The sequence below is a fragment of the Panthera tigris genome, chromosome B2 (assembly GCF_018350195.1).
Source record: "Panthera tigris isolate Pti1 chromosome B2, P.tigris_Pti1_mat1.1, whole genome shotgun sequence".
Taxonomy (NCBI): domain Eukaryota; kingdom Metazoa; phylum Chordata; class Mammalia; order Carnivora; family Felidae; genus Panthera; species Panthera tigris.
Window position 1 is genome coordinate 26,273,913 of NC_056664.1, and position 15,187 is coordinate 26,289,099.

Sequence of the window (15,187 nt, forward strand, 5' to 3'; positions counted from 1 at the left end):
GTCTATTTTTCCTGTTGTTATCTAATATATTGCCTTACCATTCGTTTTCTTTTTGGATTCCTCTCACCACAGCAACATTTTCTTAACAGGCTTTTTGACTTTAATCATGAATTCATTCTATAACCAAATGAGTATGCCAGTAAAAAGGCAAATATGATCATTAATGCTTCACATTCTAAAATTCTTCAGTGACACTTGATAGACTGAAGTAGTCTTTTTGGGAGAAGACTAAACTAGGTTTGGTACTGGTCTCCAAAAGGACATTTGGAAATAAATGGGCTGTGTAGCAGATATTGTTGGTTCTCTGCCTATATCCCTTGGGACTTAACACTTCAGTACACCCCAGCCCTTCCAACTCCATCTGTTTTTGAAGAAATATTCTGCACCCCAAGCATACCAGTATACTTTGAACAAGACTAATGTAAATTGGAGTATAGATACCTCTGCTTCCTTGCCCTGGTGAGATAACTACAAGGTGCTTTCTATACTATTTCCAAGTTATCCTACATGATTATGCTCAGTCATCCACAGCAGTAGCTAGTTTGATAACATACCCTTTTTGGTTTTCCTTCATTGTTTGTATCATTTTCTCATTCCCTTGCTAGTATTTCTTGCACCTCCCAAGTAAATTACTTGGATTCAAATCCTGTGTCACTATCTGCTTACAAGAGAATCCTAACCAAAACAGGGTATTGCAGGTGTCACAACAACCAGGGATCAGGAGGCCAGGAAGAATGCTAAATATCTTATGATGCATAGACAGTACAACCAAATGATGAATTATCCCTCCCGAAATGTCAATAATACAGTGTGGTTCCTTATAATGGAAAATAAGACACATCACTCTTTTCAAATTTCCTCTCCATTATAATTTTCATCTTGCCTCATTAGATTCAATTTCTAATTTTACCTTTGGATGTCATTTTTGTTTGTTTTTAGCTCTTAGTTTTGTATTCCAATTCAGAATGGCAGAAAGGATAAAGAATATTTATACCTACCTTGTATAATTCCTAGATTCATTCCTGAGAATGGTCCTCCAGGTACATTCTGATGATTTATGTGGGGTCTCTGGAAGAATCTAAACATCTAGTGATACTTAAAGAAGCCACTGGGTCTAGCAATGTCTCTCAACCAGAGTTTTATAGTTGCTCTACAATTGATTGCACTCAATCTACACCACGGGGTGTTCAGTGGCAGAAAATGTTCACCATTAAGTCCATTATGATTGTGGAGTTACAGCTAATTGTTGATTCACTAAACCAAATTATGTTTTTCTTCACTAAATGCCTAATTTGATTTTACTTAATTTCATTACTGGAAGGTCAAGTAACAAAATGGTGCCCATGGCTTTGTTTGGCCCTGCCAAACTCTATGATCTTTTAATAGCTTAGAAACCAGAATGCTTGGGATTTTGCCACCTTGATTTATGATAAGTATGGAGTAAGAGTTAAAGAGATAGGGGGCGCCTTGAGTTTTACCTAGTTCAATTTCCTATTTTCCTGTTAATCCTCAGGATAGTGCCTCACTTCTCAACAAAGATCTATAATGATTCGTATTATGCTACTTCCATTAGTAGCTCACTCCAGCAACTGTCAATGCTGGTAAGTCAGCATTAACAACAAGTTATCACAGTACTTATAAATATTTTCTGAGTGAATATTTGATAATCAAGATGTTCAATCAAAGTTTAAATTTAGGTCCCTTTGCCTTTCCTGGACTTCAGAAAAAAGAATATGGCCCAACATTTTTCTCAAAGCCCTCTCTTAGACTTGAGGACAACACTAAAAACAGTTTTTCTTCTTGACGAAAAGATTTTTTTTTACCTTTTAATAGGAGCACTTGTTTTATCCTTCAATTTTTCATGGTAATTTTGGCTGCTAGTCTCTATTTTTTGCAGACAGGAGTACTGAATACAGTAAGCTGGAAAGGCTTTCACAAACAGAGTGAGAAAGAAGGAAGGAGAACATTCTTGACCTGGAATGTCATAATCTAAATGGATTAATTTTTAAGCTACCTCCATAAAATAGAACTAATAGTTAGAAGCATTGTCTGTTTCTCATCAAGATTCAATTCAGTAAGCATTTATTGAATATCCTTTCAATCTGTTCTGGGTGTGTTCAAAGAAGTAAAATGTGCAGTCCTGCTTTTGAAGAGCTGGTAACTTCAGAGGTGCTCTACTTTCTCAATAGTTTCTTAGTTCATTAAGAATTCTGTTTTGATTTAGTATAATCCAAGAAAGCTTTTGCAGGAAACACTAATTTCTAGTGTTTACATACCTTAAAGCTTTGAATCAAGAGGCAGAAAAAGACAGTTGGGGAGGTGTGAAATTTTTTAACTGACCAAGAGTTTCCATTCACTTTGAATTCTCTCCATTTTGCTATTTCATGGTTTTTTTCTCTCTTTTTTTCTAAACACTATCAAAGGTTTACTCTTGATTCCAAAGTTCATATGAACTTTGCATATATGGAATTCCCAGTGTAACAGAGTGGAATGCATGCTATTTTTAGTAAATCCTTTCTAACTTTTTCCTTTTACTTATTCTCATTACCCTCAGACCCATGAATTAGCCCTTTATGCAAATTTTTTCAGAGATTTTTAAAATACGGGCAGCAGCTTTTTACAAGTTGTAATAACCATTCTTAGATGATACATTAAAAGATCTGGACCCAATTTCAATGTGTGTGTGTGTGTTGTGGGGATGGGAGGATTGGGGGATTCCCCACACCATTATGGAACAATTCTCTGACACCGTTGGTGGTCCTACAATTCAACTCAGTTCTGAAACTAATTACCAAGAGATAGCATCAGATTCCACAGGTTAAGGGCTCAGTCCCACAAGACTGCCCTCCACTTCAAATGCCAAATATAAGCCCTGTTTTGTTACCTGTGCCTCTGACTGATTGAGTATAGATTGGAAATTACCATGATCCCATCCTGGGGTTTGATTAGTTTGCTAGAATGGCTCAAAGATTCCTCATCCCATGATCTTTTATCTTTTCTCTCAACAAACCACAAGTTTCTGTGTACCTGGGCTGTTCTAGCAAACCCCAGTTCTCTGACACCAACTAGAGGTTCTGGTCACCAATTCCAATATGTGGAAGTAGTGGCCTTTTTCCACATCACCAAGCAACTTGGGGATACACACCCATGATTCCTATAATTCAACTCCATTCTGACCCTGGCTGTCTGAAGATTGTGTCAGATCTCATAGGTTAAGGGTTCAGTCCTCTCTATGGACTTCAGATATAAGTCATAAGTCCAGGTTTTCACCTGTGCTTTTGACCAACCTGGTATAGATTAGGGGTTTCAGTGATCCCCACCTTGGGTTTGATCAGTTTGCTAGAGCAGTTCACAGAACTCATGAAAACATTTTATTTACTAGATTGCTGATTTGTTATAAAAGGATATAACTCAGGAAAAGCCTGATGGAAGAGATGCATAGGGCAAAGTATGGAGATCTTTCATGCTCTCTGCAAATGCATCACTCTCCCTGAATTCCCATGTGTTCACCAACTTGGAAGCTCTCTGAACCCATCCTTTTAGGTTTTTATGGAGGCTTCATTACATAGGCATATTGATTAAATTATTCACCATTGGTGATTGATTCAATCTCCAGCCCTGCTCCTCTCCCTGGAAATCAAGGGGTCGGACTGAAAGTTCCAACCCTCTATTCAGATTGGTTCCACTGGCAACCAGTCCTCATCCTTAGGTAATTTCCAAAGTCACGTCATCAACATAAACTCTGTTGTGGTGGCAAGGGGCTTGTTATAAATAACAAAATAACCCATTTCAATTTTATGGCTCAGAAGTGGATTTTAAGAACAAAAGACAAGAGACCAAATATTATGAGAAAAGATACCCCCATTGCTCTTATTGTTCGAGAAATTCCAATGGTTTTAGGAGCTTTGAGCCAGGAACCATGGAACCAAGACCAAATATATATGAGAAATATATTTTGGTCAATGACCAGATATGTATTTATTATAAATCACAAAATTGCACACATTAACCAGAAACACAAAATAAAGACATTATTAAAGTATCCATTTTTCATATTTTAGGTCAGATTTATTACTCACTAGTTATTATTTGAAATCCTGTTGTTTAAATACAGTACTGATGAGTTTTTTGATTTTGTCAGAATTGACTTGGAAGATATATAAGGGAAAGTTCCAGTAACATTCTTATTTTAGGATTTCAACACACAGTATTAATGTTTGGTCCAATTTATGCCTTGGTTGATCTGAATTCATGCTAATGTGGGGACCACTTTGGCATAAAGATTATTTTGAATTAAAAAGAAATCAAAACCCAGTAGATTCAGGAAAAGCTCTTTTTGTCCTCCACAACTGTCTAAAAAGAATTTAGATAGAGGGTCAACTCCAGGAAGAGTGCTATCACTGTAGGTAAATATATTATACTATGAACTAGGTATGGTGGACAGGGAGGAACCCAGGGCAGTCAGTTTGATCCCTGTCTTCTGTGTCCTATTGTTTCTGAATAGCCTAGCAATCATTTGTTTACAAAACATTTACTCTTTTACATCTCTCTGTGAATTGCATTTCTTCCCCTTGAAGTCCCTTATTCTCCTTACCTCCTTCTCCTTAGTTCAGAATGACATAAAAACCTCACTTTGCCTGACTGTCTGGAATTTCCATGTGTGGATTCCCCGTATGTATGAAATTACATTTGATTTTCTCTGATTAATCTGTCTTATGCCAATTTGGTTCTTAGTCAGACTAGAAGGACACTGAAGGGGATAGGAAATTCTTTCTCCCAACATTAATTATAACTGAAAGGGAAACCCGGCTTTATCAAAAAGTAGACCATACTTTTTAATAATCACAGATTTTAGAATAGACCTAAAACAGTGATTTTTTCCCAGCCCCTTAAGACTTCAGCTCCTTGAGGGCAAGCCCTGTGTCTTAGTCTTTGTGCTTGTAAAATAGAAGGAGGGGGGCACCTGGGTGGCTCACTTGTTTAAGCATCTGGCTCTTGATTTCTGCTTAGGTCATAATCTCACAGTTCCTGGGATCGAGCCCATGTCAGGCCCTGCTCAGACAAAGTGGAGCCTGCTTAGGATTCTCTCCCTCTCTCTCTGCTCCTGCCTCTCAAAATAAGTTAATAAACATAAAAAAGGGGGTGGGGAGGACTGGAAGGGGAAGGGAAGAAAATCCTCTCTATTGAATTATAAAGCAATTGAGGACCAGAAGTTTTCCTTAAATTATAGAACCGGGCAGGGTTGCAATCTCAGATATTCTGCATCCTCATAGAATACATTTTGCTCTCTTAAGCTGCTTCCTACTAAGACCATGTTTTTTTCTGATGGTATTTCTTGTTAGGTAAACTAATTGTCCGATGTTTCTGTCTCTACCCAAGGGATGGACAGAATTTTAGTCCAAGCCTCTGTCTTCTCCCTTCTCCTCCTTGGAGAAATGTTGGAAGGAAACCTTTGACTTGTACTTCTACCTCTTTTTTCACTCCATGCTAAGGGAGGAGGTGCAATGAGTATGATCATGATTGGTGATGAGTTGCTGGGTTACTGTGCCTAAAAGCAAGAATCAGGCTTCTCACTTCTTTCGCTCTGTTCTTGGGCTCTGTGGGGTCTTGTCTGTTTCCAGCTCCCATATGATGAACACACCTGGCAGAGAAGGTGATGAACACACCTTCTCAAGGAAGCAGAGGGATCCACCATCGTTTCTTGGTTCCAGCTTTGCAACTAACCCCTGGATGCATGTCAGACAAGCCTCCATTCTAGGCCAGCTGTCTCCAAATAAGGAGGAGGGTGGTAGTAAACCACTAGGTTTCAGAACTGAGTCAAATTCTCTAAGAGCTTCCTAAAAGGGGATTGTGCTGTGCACCAATGCAGACATAATGTCCTGCATTGGACTTTCAATCAGTTGTCACCGTTATTTGAGTGCTCTATCAGTAGCAAAGGCTGGAAGCTTAGAGGGCAAAGCTAGGCCGTTCCAACATAGCAATTATCATCATGTCAGAGGAGTTGTTTATTGTTGTTTTGGGTATGGAGAATTTCACCATCTACAAAAACACACAAAATAATTTTAATAAATTTCCATGTACTCGTTTGCCAATCCCAACAAGTATTCATTCATGGCCAATACTTCTACATCTGTTAAACCATTGAAATCTTATTTTTCCTAAGTGACAAGTGTTCCTTGCATGTAGCTTTTGCTTTCTTAGGCTACACAGCCAGGGGTGGATGGTAGTTAACACTTGGGGTTAACAATAACAACAGCAACAAGACAATAATATCAGTGTGACTTCTTCCCCTTGGCTTCCATCCAACAGCAGCAATGGGATCCCAAGTTTCCTTGTCACTCTCCTTTCTCTGAGAGGGTTCTAGAGGTTTCTAGAGGGTTCAGAGTATTCTCTGATTCATGAATTATTTTTGGCAGCCTCTATTTTTTCCCCCATGGTCAGAGATGTTCTTCTGCCACTTAGAGACTTTGAGGGACAGTTGCCATCTCTGCCACTATTGGGATCAGCATAGGCTTTTTTTAAGACAACTTTTAAGTTCATAGAAAAATTGAGAGGATGATATAGAGATTTCCCATATACTTTCTGCTCTCACATGCATACCTAACCACATTGCCAGCACCCCCACTCTCCTCCCCCCAGAGTGGTGTATTTGTTACAATCAATGAGAACCTACACTGACATATCATAATCAAACCAAGTCCATAGTTTACATTAGAGGTCACTCTAATGTAATGAATGTGTTGTATATTCTGTGGGGTTAGACAGATGTTTAATGACATATCGACCATTATAGTATCACATAGAGTAGTTTCACTGCCGCCAAATCTTCTGTGCTCTGCCTATTTACCCCTCTCCTTACAATACCTGGCAACACTGATCTTTTTACTGTCACCACAATTTTGCCTTTTCCAGAATATCATATAGTTGGAATAATATAATATGTAGTCATTTCAGATTGGCTTCTTTCACTTACTAACATCCATTACTCCATTTCTTTAATAAGATTCTTCTTTGGTGCTCACTTCGGCAGCACATATACTAAAATTATAATGATACAGAGAAGATTAGCATGGCCCCTGTGCAAGGATGACACGCAAATTTGTGAAGCGTTCCATGAATAAAAAAAAAAAAAAGATTTCTCTGCCTTTTCATGACTTGATAGCTCATTTTGTTTTAGCAATAAATAATACTGTATTTTCTGTGGATAACCACAGTTTATCCATTCACTTACTGAAGGACATTTCGATTCCTTCCAATCTTTGGCAATTATGAATAAAGTTGCTATATACATTCATGTATAGTTTTTGTGTGAACATAAATTTTCAACTCATTTGGGTAAATAGCAATGAATGTGAATGCTGGTAAGAGTTAATATAGTTTTGTAAAAAATGGCAAAATGGTCTTCCAAAGTGGTTGTACTATTTCGCATTCCCATCAGGAATGAATGACAGTTCCTGTTGCTCCACATCCTCATCAGCATTTGGTATTGTCAGTGTTCTGAATTTGGGCCATTCTAACAGATGTATAGTGGTATCTCATTGTTGTTTTAATTTGCATTTCCACAGTGACCTATAATGTAGAACATATCTTCATATATATATTTGTGATTTGTATTTTTGGTGACCTGTATGTTAAGATATTTGGCTTATTCTTTTAAAAAATTTTGTTAAAATGATTGCTTATTTTTGAGAGAGAGACACAGAGCATGAACAGGGGAGGGGCAGAGAGAGAGGGAGACACAGAATCTGAAGCAGGCTCCAGGCTCTGAGCTATTAGCACAGAGCCCGACATGGGGCTCAAACCCATGAACCATGAGATCATAACCTGAGCCGAAGTCTGATGTTTAACTGACTGAGCTACCCAGGTGTCCCAATCTTTGGCTTATTCATTAAGTGGGTTGTGTTTTCTTATTGTTAATGTCTAAAGAGTTCTTTGTATATTTTGGAAAACAGTCCTTAATCAAATATGTCCTTTGTAAATATTTTCTCCTAGTCTGCAGCTTGTCTTCTCATTCTCTTGACATTTTCTTTCACAGAGAAGTTTTTAATATTAATGAAGTCCAGCTTATCAATTATTTCTTTCATGAATTGTGCGTTCAGTGTTGTATCTAAAAAGTCATCACCACGCACAGGGCTAGATTAGATAATGTAGGTTTTCTCCTACATCATCATCTAGTTTTATAGTTTTTCATTTTAGATTTAGGGGTCAATACACTATTTGAGTTAATTTTGTGGAAGGGTATAAAGACTGTGTTTAGGTTTCTTTTTTTTCTTTCTTTCTTTCTTTCTTTCTTTCTTTCTTTCTTTCTTTCTTTCTTCTTTCTTTCTTTTTGCAAGTGAATCTGCAGCTGTTCCAGCACCATTTGTTGAAAAGACAAATAGTCTTTGCTTCATTGAATTGTCTTCACTCTTCTGTGAAGGATTAGTTGACTCTATTAATGTGATCTATTTCTGCGCTTTCTATTCTGTTCCATTGATCTTTGTTTCTTCTTTTTCCAATACCACCCTGTCTTGATTACTGTAGCTTTGAAGTAAGTCTTGAAGTCAGATAGTGTTAGTCTTCCAACTTTATTTTTCTACTTCAATATTGTGTTGGCTGTTTTGGGTATTTTGTCTCTCCATATGAACTTTATTGTTTTTAATGTTTATTTATTTATTACTGAAAGAGAAAGAGAGAGTGCAAAAGCATGGGAGGGGCAGAGAGAGAGGGAGAGAGAATCCCAAGCAGGCTCCACCTGGCTTGAACCCACAAACCCATGAGATTATGACCTGAGCCAAAATCAAGAGCTGGATGCTTTACCGACTGAACTACCCAGGCACCCTGTCCATATGAACTTTAGAATTGATTTGTCAATATCAGCAAAATAACTCGCTGGGATTTTGATTGGGATTGCATTGAATCTATGGGCCAAGTAGGGAGAATGGACATTTTGGCAATATTGAGTCTTCTTATCCATGATAATGGAATACATCTCATTTATTTAGCTCTTCTTTGACTTCTTCCGTCAGAGTTTTATAGTTATCCTTATATATATTTTACACACATTTGGATAGATTTATACCTAAGTATTTCATGTTAGGGGGTGTTAATGTAAATAGTATTGTGTTTTTAACTCCAAATTGTACTTATCCATTGCTGGTATATAGAAAAACATATTTCTATTTCCTAATATTTTGGATATTAATTTTGTATTCTGCAATCTTGTTATAATTGATTATTAGTGCCAGGAGATTTTTGTGTTTGCTTTTTTTTTTTTTTTTTTTTGGTCAATGTTTTTTTTTTTTTAATTTTCGACATAGATAATCATGTTACCTATGAACGAGGACAGTTTTACGTCTTCTTTCCCAATCAGTTTACATTCTGTTTCTTTTCCTTGTCCTATTGCATTAGCTTGGCTTATTGTAAATGATTTTTCTGTATCTATTGATATAATCATGTGATTTTTCTTTTTCAGCCTGCTGAGGTGATGGGTTACATTAATTTGGTTTTCAAGTGCCAAGCCAGGCTTACATATCTAAGATAAATGACACTTGGTTGTGGTATATCATTCTTTTTATACACTGTTACATTCTGTTTGTTAACATTTTGTTGAGGGTTTTTACATCCCTGTCCATGAAAAGTATTGCTTTGTATTTTTTTCTCCCTTGTAATATCTTTGCAAATTTTGGTTAGAATAATGTTGGCCTCATAGAATGAGTTAGGAAGTATTCCCTCTGTTTCTATCCTCTGAAAGAGATTGTAGAGAATTGGTATAATTTCTTCCTTAAATGTTTGGTAGAACTCACCAGTGAACCCCCCTGGGTCTGTTTTGGATGCTTATTTATTATTGATTCAATTTCTTTAATAAATATAAACCTATTTAAAATGACTATCTCTTATTGTGTAAGTTTTGGCAGATCTTGACTTTCAGGGAATTGGTTCATTTCATCTGGTTACCAAATTTTTTGAAATAGACTTGTACATTGTACTCTTTATTATGCTTTTAATATCCATGACCCATGTGTTCTTTAGAAGTATGTTGCTTAATCTCCACATGTTTTAGGATTTTCCAGTCATTTCTGTTATTGATTTCTTGCTTAATTCTATTGTGCTCTGAAAGCAGACATTGCATGACTTCTACTGTTTTACCTTTGCTAAGGTGTGTTTTATGACACAGAATATACTCTGTGTTGGTGAATGTTTCACGTGAACTGGGAAAGAATGTGCATTCTTCTGTTGTTGGATGAAGTAATCTATAAATGTCAATTATATCCAATTAATTGATGGTGTTGTTGAGCTCAACTATGTGCTTACTGATTTTCTGCATGCTGGATCTGTCCATTTCTGTTAGAGGTCACCAGTCTACTTTTTGTCATTATTGCTGCTGTAATTGATGTTGCTGTTGCAATCTCACTGTGGTCGCTGCTGTTCTTGTGAATGCACTATTCTATCTTCAGTATGAGGTTCCTTTTTTAAACTTGTTATTTTTAATTTTTATTATTGTTTTTTAAAATTTATGAGGTGCCTTTTTATTTGGATCCCTTGGATGGGTATTGTCCTTTAAATTCTTACTGTCAGCTTTTTCTTTGAACTTGGGAGAGTGTTGATGAGGAGACTAGGTGAGGAATTATTTGAATAGCTTCACCAACTCTCACACTTAGAAGTGTTTCTCCCTTTCAATGAGGAGCTAGTGCCAGGATAAGTAGGGGATATCTCTGTTTTTTCCCATATCACACCTCATTCACCTGTGGCTTCTCTCAGAGGTAGGTAGAGTGACTGCCTTTGTAACTCCTCTTATTTCAAGTATTTTACTTCTGATGTCCTGAATAAAACATGACCTACAATTATAAAGCACATCAGTGTTTTATTTTTGGAGGCAGACACAAGATCCTTCTGTATGTAGCCCTTGCAAGTCAGCATCCTTATCCAAATTATGGGAATGTATGAAGTCCTCCAAAGATAAACCCAATATCTCCTAAGACTTGGAAGAGACAGGTCCAAAATGGTGACTGTATGTGTATCTTACATTTCCTCCAGAAAAACATACAACATATATATTTGTTTTTACATTTTGGAGGTCTGACTCCTATCACTACCTTCCTCCCACCTTCATCTTCCACCCACCTCAACCCACCTCCCACTTTTGTCCTCCTCCCATTTCTGCTCTCTCCACTCACCATCTTGAGATTATTTTCAGGTGGTATGAAAAAAGAGAAAGGACAGAACTTTTGTCATCCTACTAAAGGTTCTGTTCTGTATTACCTTGGAGGAGAGAAGTTGGCTTGAAGAGTGATGAGATAGGTAAATGGTCTTACCTCTAGAGTTTTCACCAAGCCTTCTCAGATGTGGTTTTCTTTACCATTAGGCACACAGCGAGTGTTCAACAAATACTTTGACTGACTGATAGTTTCCATCAATCCCGGTTTTGATATAGTGGGGACGGTTTATTTCCTGGGCCTTCTTAGGATAGTCTTATCCAAGCTCAACCCATGTTCATACAGGTATGAGAGCCAGGCCCTAGCAGCACATAAAGACTGCTTTTTATTCTCTTGTGCATTGATTCCATGCATGAGTAGGGGCTCTAACCTTTTCATTTGGACTCCATTCATTTACATAAAGATATCTAGAATCCCAAGGCTTCATGCCATCCCAAAACACGCTGGATTTTTAATCACTGGTGGGAAAGCTGTTTGTCTTTTTGTTCTACCTGCATTTGTCAGCTAGTTATAAGAGTGAGAAAATAGCAGATATATGTACCCTACATGCTTCATTATGTGGCTGGCATGCTCCCTTTACCAAAGCTCTCAATCATAAAACTGCTTTAATATGGTAGATCTTTGTCTACACTAGCATTATTGGGACTATTAGGGCCCAAGATAATTTGGACTTTTTCCCTTTCATAATCCCTTGACATTTGCATTTACTCTTCCTATTTTCATATAGATGTATGACTATGTAGAGAAGAACAGATTATGGTGAAACCCTATAGTGTGAAGAAAAGAAATCAAGATATAGAAATTGATTGTGTCTTGCTTTTCTATTTTTTAAGCAGTATCCAATTAGAAAATATCAGGAAAAATAAACTCCCAGTGAGAATAACTACATAAATTATAAAACCTTGGTATGAATCTAATAAGAAGAGTATCTGAACTATGTAACAAAACCCTTAAAACTTTAAAGTCCTAAGTTAAAGGGTAGGAAACAATATTATAATAAAGAAATAAATATTTTATATTAATCTATAAATTTAATGGTATTCCCCCTAGAAGTCTCAGTGGAAAGAATTTGACAAAGGATTCTGATATTTTCCAGGAAGAGAAAATGTGTGGAACTAAAAAAGAAATTTTGAAAACAAAGACTCATAAAGAGAAAAATATTATGACATATAAAGCTATTATATTAAAAGAGTTTGGCATTGAAAAAGGAATAGATAATTAAATCAACAAAACAAATGAGATTCTAGTATAAGATTCATGTCTAAATTGTAATTTAAGATATAACAAAGGAAAAATAGACTATCAATAGATGGTTTTGAGATAATTGGCTATCTGTTTGAGAAAAAATGTATTTTATTACATTTTATATAACAATATAAACAGAAAAAATAGCAGAACAGTTCTATAATCTTACTGTGAAGAATACTTGCATAAGTTACTTACTAAAAATAAAGGGAAATAAAAAGAAATGGACCCTAGGGACAGACCTTAGGGTCAATAATTTCCATCTCCTGAAAGTCATGAAAGTAATATATTTATAATATATAAAATAACAGAACTTGGGGCTCCTGGGTGGTTCAATCGGTTAAGAAACCAAGTCTTACTTTCAGCTCAGGTCACGATCTTGCAGTTTCATGAGTTCAAGCCCCATGTCCAGCTCTGTGCTGGCAGCACGGAGCCTGCTTGGGATTCTCTCTCTCCCTCTCTCTCTGCCCCTCCCCCACTCACACTGTCTCTGCCTCTCTCAAAATAAATAAATAAACTTTAAAAAAAATAAATTAACAGATCATTACTATCTAGCATACATAAATATCTTTCATAAGTCTGTAAGAAGATAAACCCAATAGGAAATGGATGGACAAAATATATGACAAGGTGATTTAGAGAAAAATGAATAAAAATGGTAAAACAATCATTTGAAGAGATGTTTAATTTCACTAATACTCAAAAACATGCAAATTAAGTCAAGGTACTGCTGATACTATCAAATTTTGAAGAATTCCAGATTGAATATTCAGTTTGGGGAAGGGACTGGAGAATCAAATACTTTTATGCACTGTGAGTGGAAATGTAAACAATGATTACTTTTATTGAAAGCAGTTTGGCAGCATGTATTGACACCTACTCTCTGGTCCAGTATGTGACATATGGTAGGCATGCAATAAGTATTTGTTGACTCAGTGCAGGATGACTTCTGTGACTGGAAAGAGCATGGACTTTGCAGTCAAACAAAACTGAATTTTATTCCTGGTCCTGACTTTATTTACTAAGTAAACTTCAAGCAATTTATTTAACTTCCTTATGCTCCAACTTCCTTTTCTAGAAAATGGAGATACTTCTTACTTTAGGAGTTATGAGAAATAATGAAACAATGCATGCAGTGTTTCATTCATGGCTGCCAAGTTGTAAATGCTGGATAAATGAAAGACTTTATTGTTTCCCACATGGTTTTTCTGGCCACCCAAGAGAATTCTATTTCTTCAGATAACTTTACCCAGACTCTTTTACATTCTCCTTCCTCACCATCCAATCATCTCGCTATTTAAATTCAGCTTTTCCAGAGGCACCTGAGTGGCTCAGTCAGTTAAGTGCATCTGACTCTTGATTTTGGCTCAGGTCATGATCTCATGGTTCAGGAGACTGAACCTGCATCAGGCTTCACACAGGTGTGGAGTCTGCTTGGATTCCCTCTCTCTCCCTCCCTCTGCCTATCCCCAGCTCTGTCTCTGTCTGTCTCTTTCTCACAAAATAAATAAATAAATAAATAAATAGACAAGCTTTATATAAAAAAATAAAATAATTTCAGTTGTTCCAAATCTGCCCTTATGCTGTTATCTTTTGTGCTGCCAACACTTCATTAGAATCTTCCAATTAAGGACGATGTTCAGTATCACATGAGTTCTTTAATAGACTCATCACCAGTACTTTTTGTGAATTTAATTGCACCCCCTCAAAAGACATGTTCAAAGGTCCTGGGACTGTGACTTTATTTGGTAGCAGGGTCTTTGCAGATATAATTCAGTTAAGATGAGGTCAAACTGGAATCGAATGGACCCTAAATCCAGTATAACTGTCCTTAAAAAAAAGAAAGAAAGAAAGAAAGAAAGAAATCTGGACACAGACACACACAGGGAGAACATCAAGTGATTGTAGAGGCAGACACTGGAGTACTCTATCTTCAAGCCAAGGAACCCCAAGGATTGCTGGTAACTATCAGAAGCTAGGCAGAGGCAAGGGAAGATCCTCACCTAGAGCCTTCAGAGAAAACATGGCTATGATGACACCTTAATTTCATACTTCTAGCCTCTAGAACTGTGAGAAAATAAATTTGTGTTAAGCCACCAAGTGTGTGGTACTTGGTTAAGGCACTAAGAGACTGATATTCTGGTCACAAAAGGTCATTTGATTCTAATTCTGGAGTTAGTAATAATCTGTGGAACAGATGGAGGCAACACCAGGTTTTTTATAATTAAGGATACATTTCCTAAAATATAATCTTGTTTTTCCAACATGAAGCCAGCCTTAGAAAGGGGGAGAATAATTAAGGATTAGAAAGGGTTAAAAAAATCTCTAAGGAAACAAGACAACAAACTTGTTCTCTCAGGACACTGACTCAGGAAGAATAGTCAAATGGGTAGGTTCCCAACCAGTGAGCTCCAAAGGCTCAACTTTCTTTGGCAGTATGCCCTAGTGGCCATTAAAGTTTTTCTGCACTATATTACTTTCCTTTCCACTATTTGGTGGCCTGGAGATATGTATTAATAAGAATACATTGAGTTGTAAGTAACAGAACACTCATTTAAAGTAGTTTATAGGATAAGGAACTTTCCATCTCACATAACAAGAAGCCTGGAGCTAAGAAGTTTCAGGATTGGTTACTACAGTTGCTCAGCAGTTTTCAGTTGCTTCTCTACAATTTTGACTTCCTTTTCATAATCACAAAATAGCTACTGCAACTCTAGGCATCAAGCCTTCACATCACAATCCTCAAA

General features: G+C 36.8%; 1 non-coding gene across 1 annotated transcript; it reads left to right on the forward strand.

Annotated features, from left to right (window-relative positions):
• Nucleotides 1–7,014: 7,014 nt before the first annotated feature.
• Nucleotides 7,015–7,121, forward strand: LOC122239000. The gene has a single exon (XR_006218120.1). It is a non-coding gene; the product is annotated as a U6 spliceosomal RNA (small nuclear RNA).
• The last annotated feature ends 8,066 nt before the right edge of the window (nucleotides 7,122–15,187 follow it).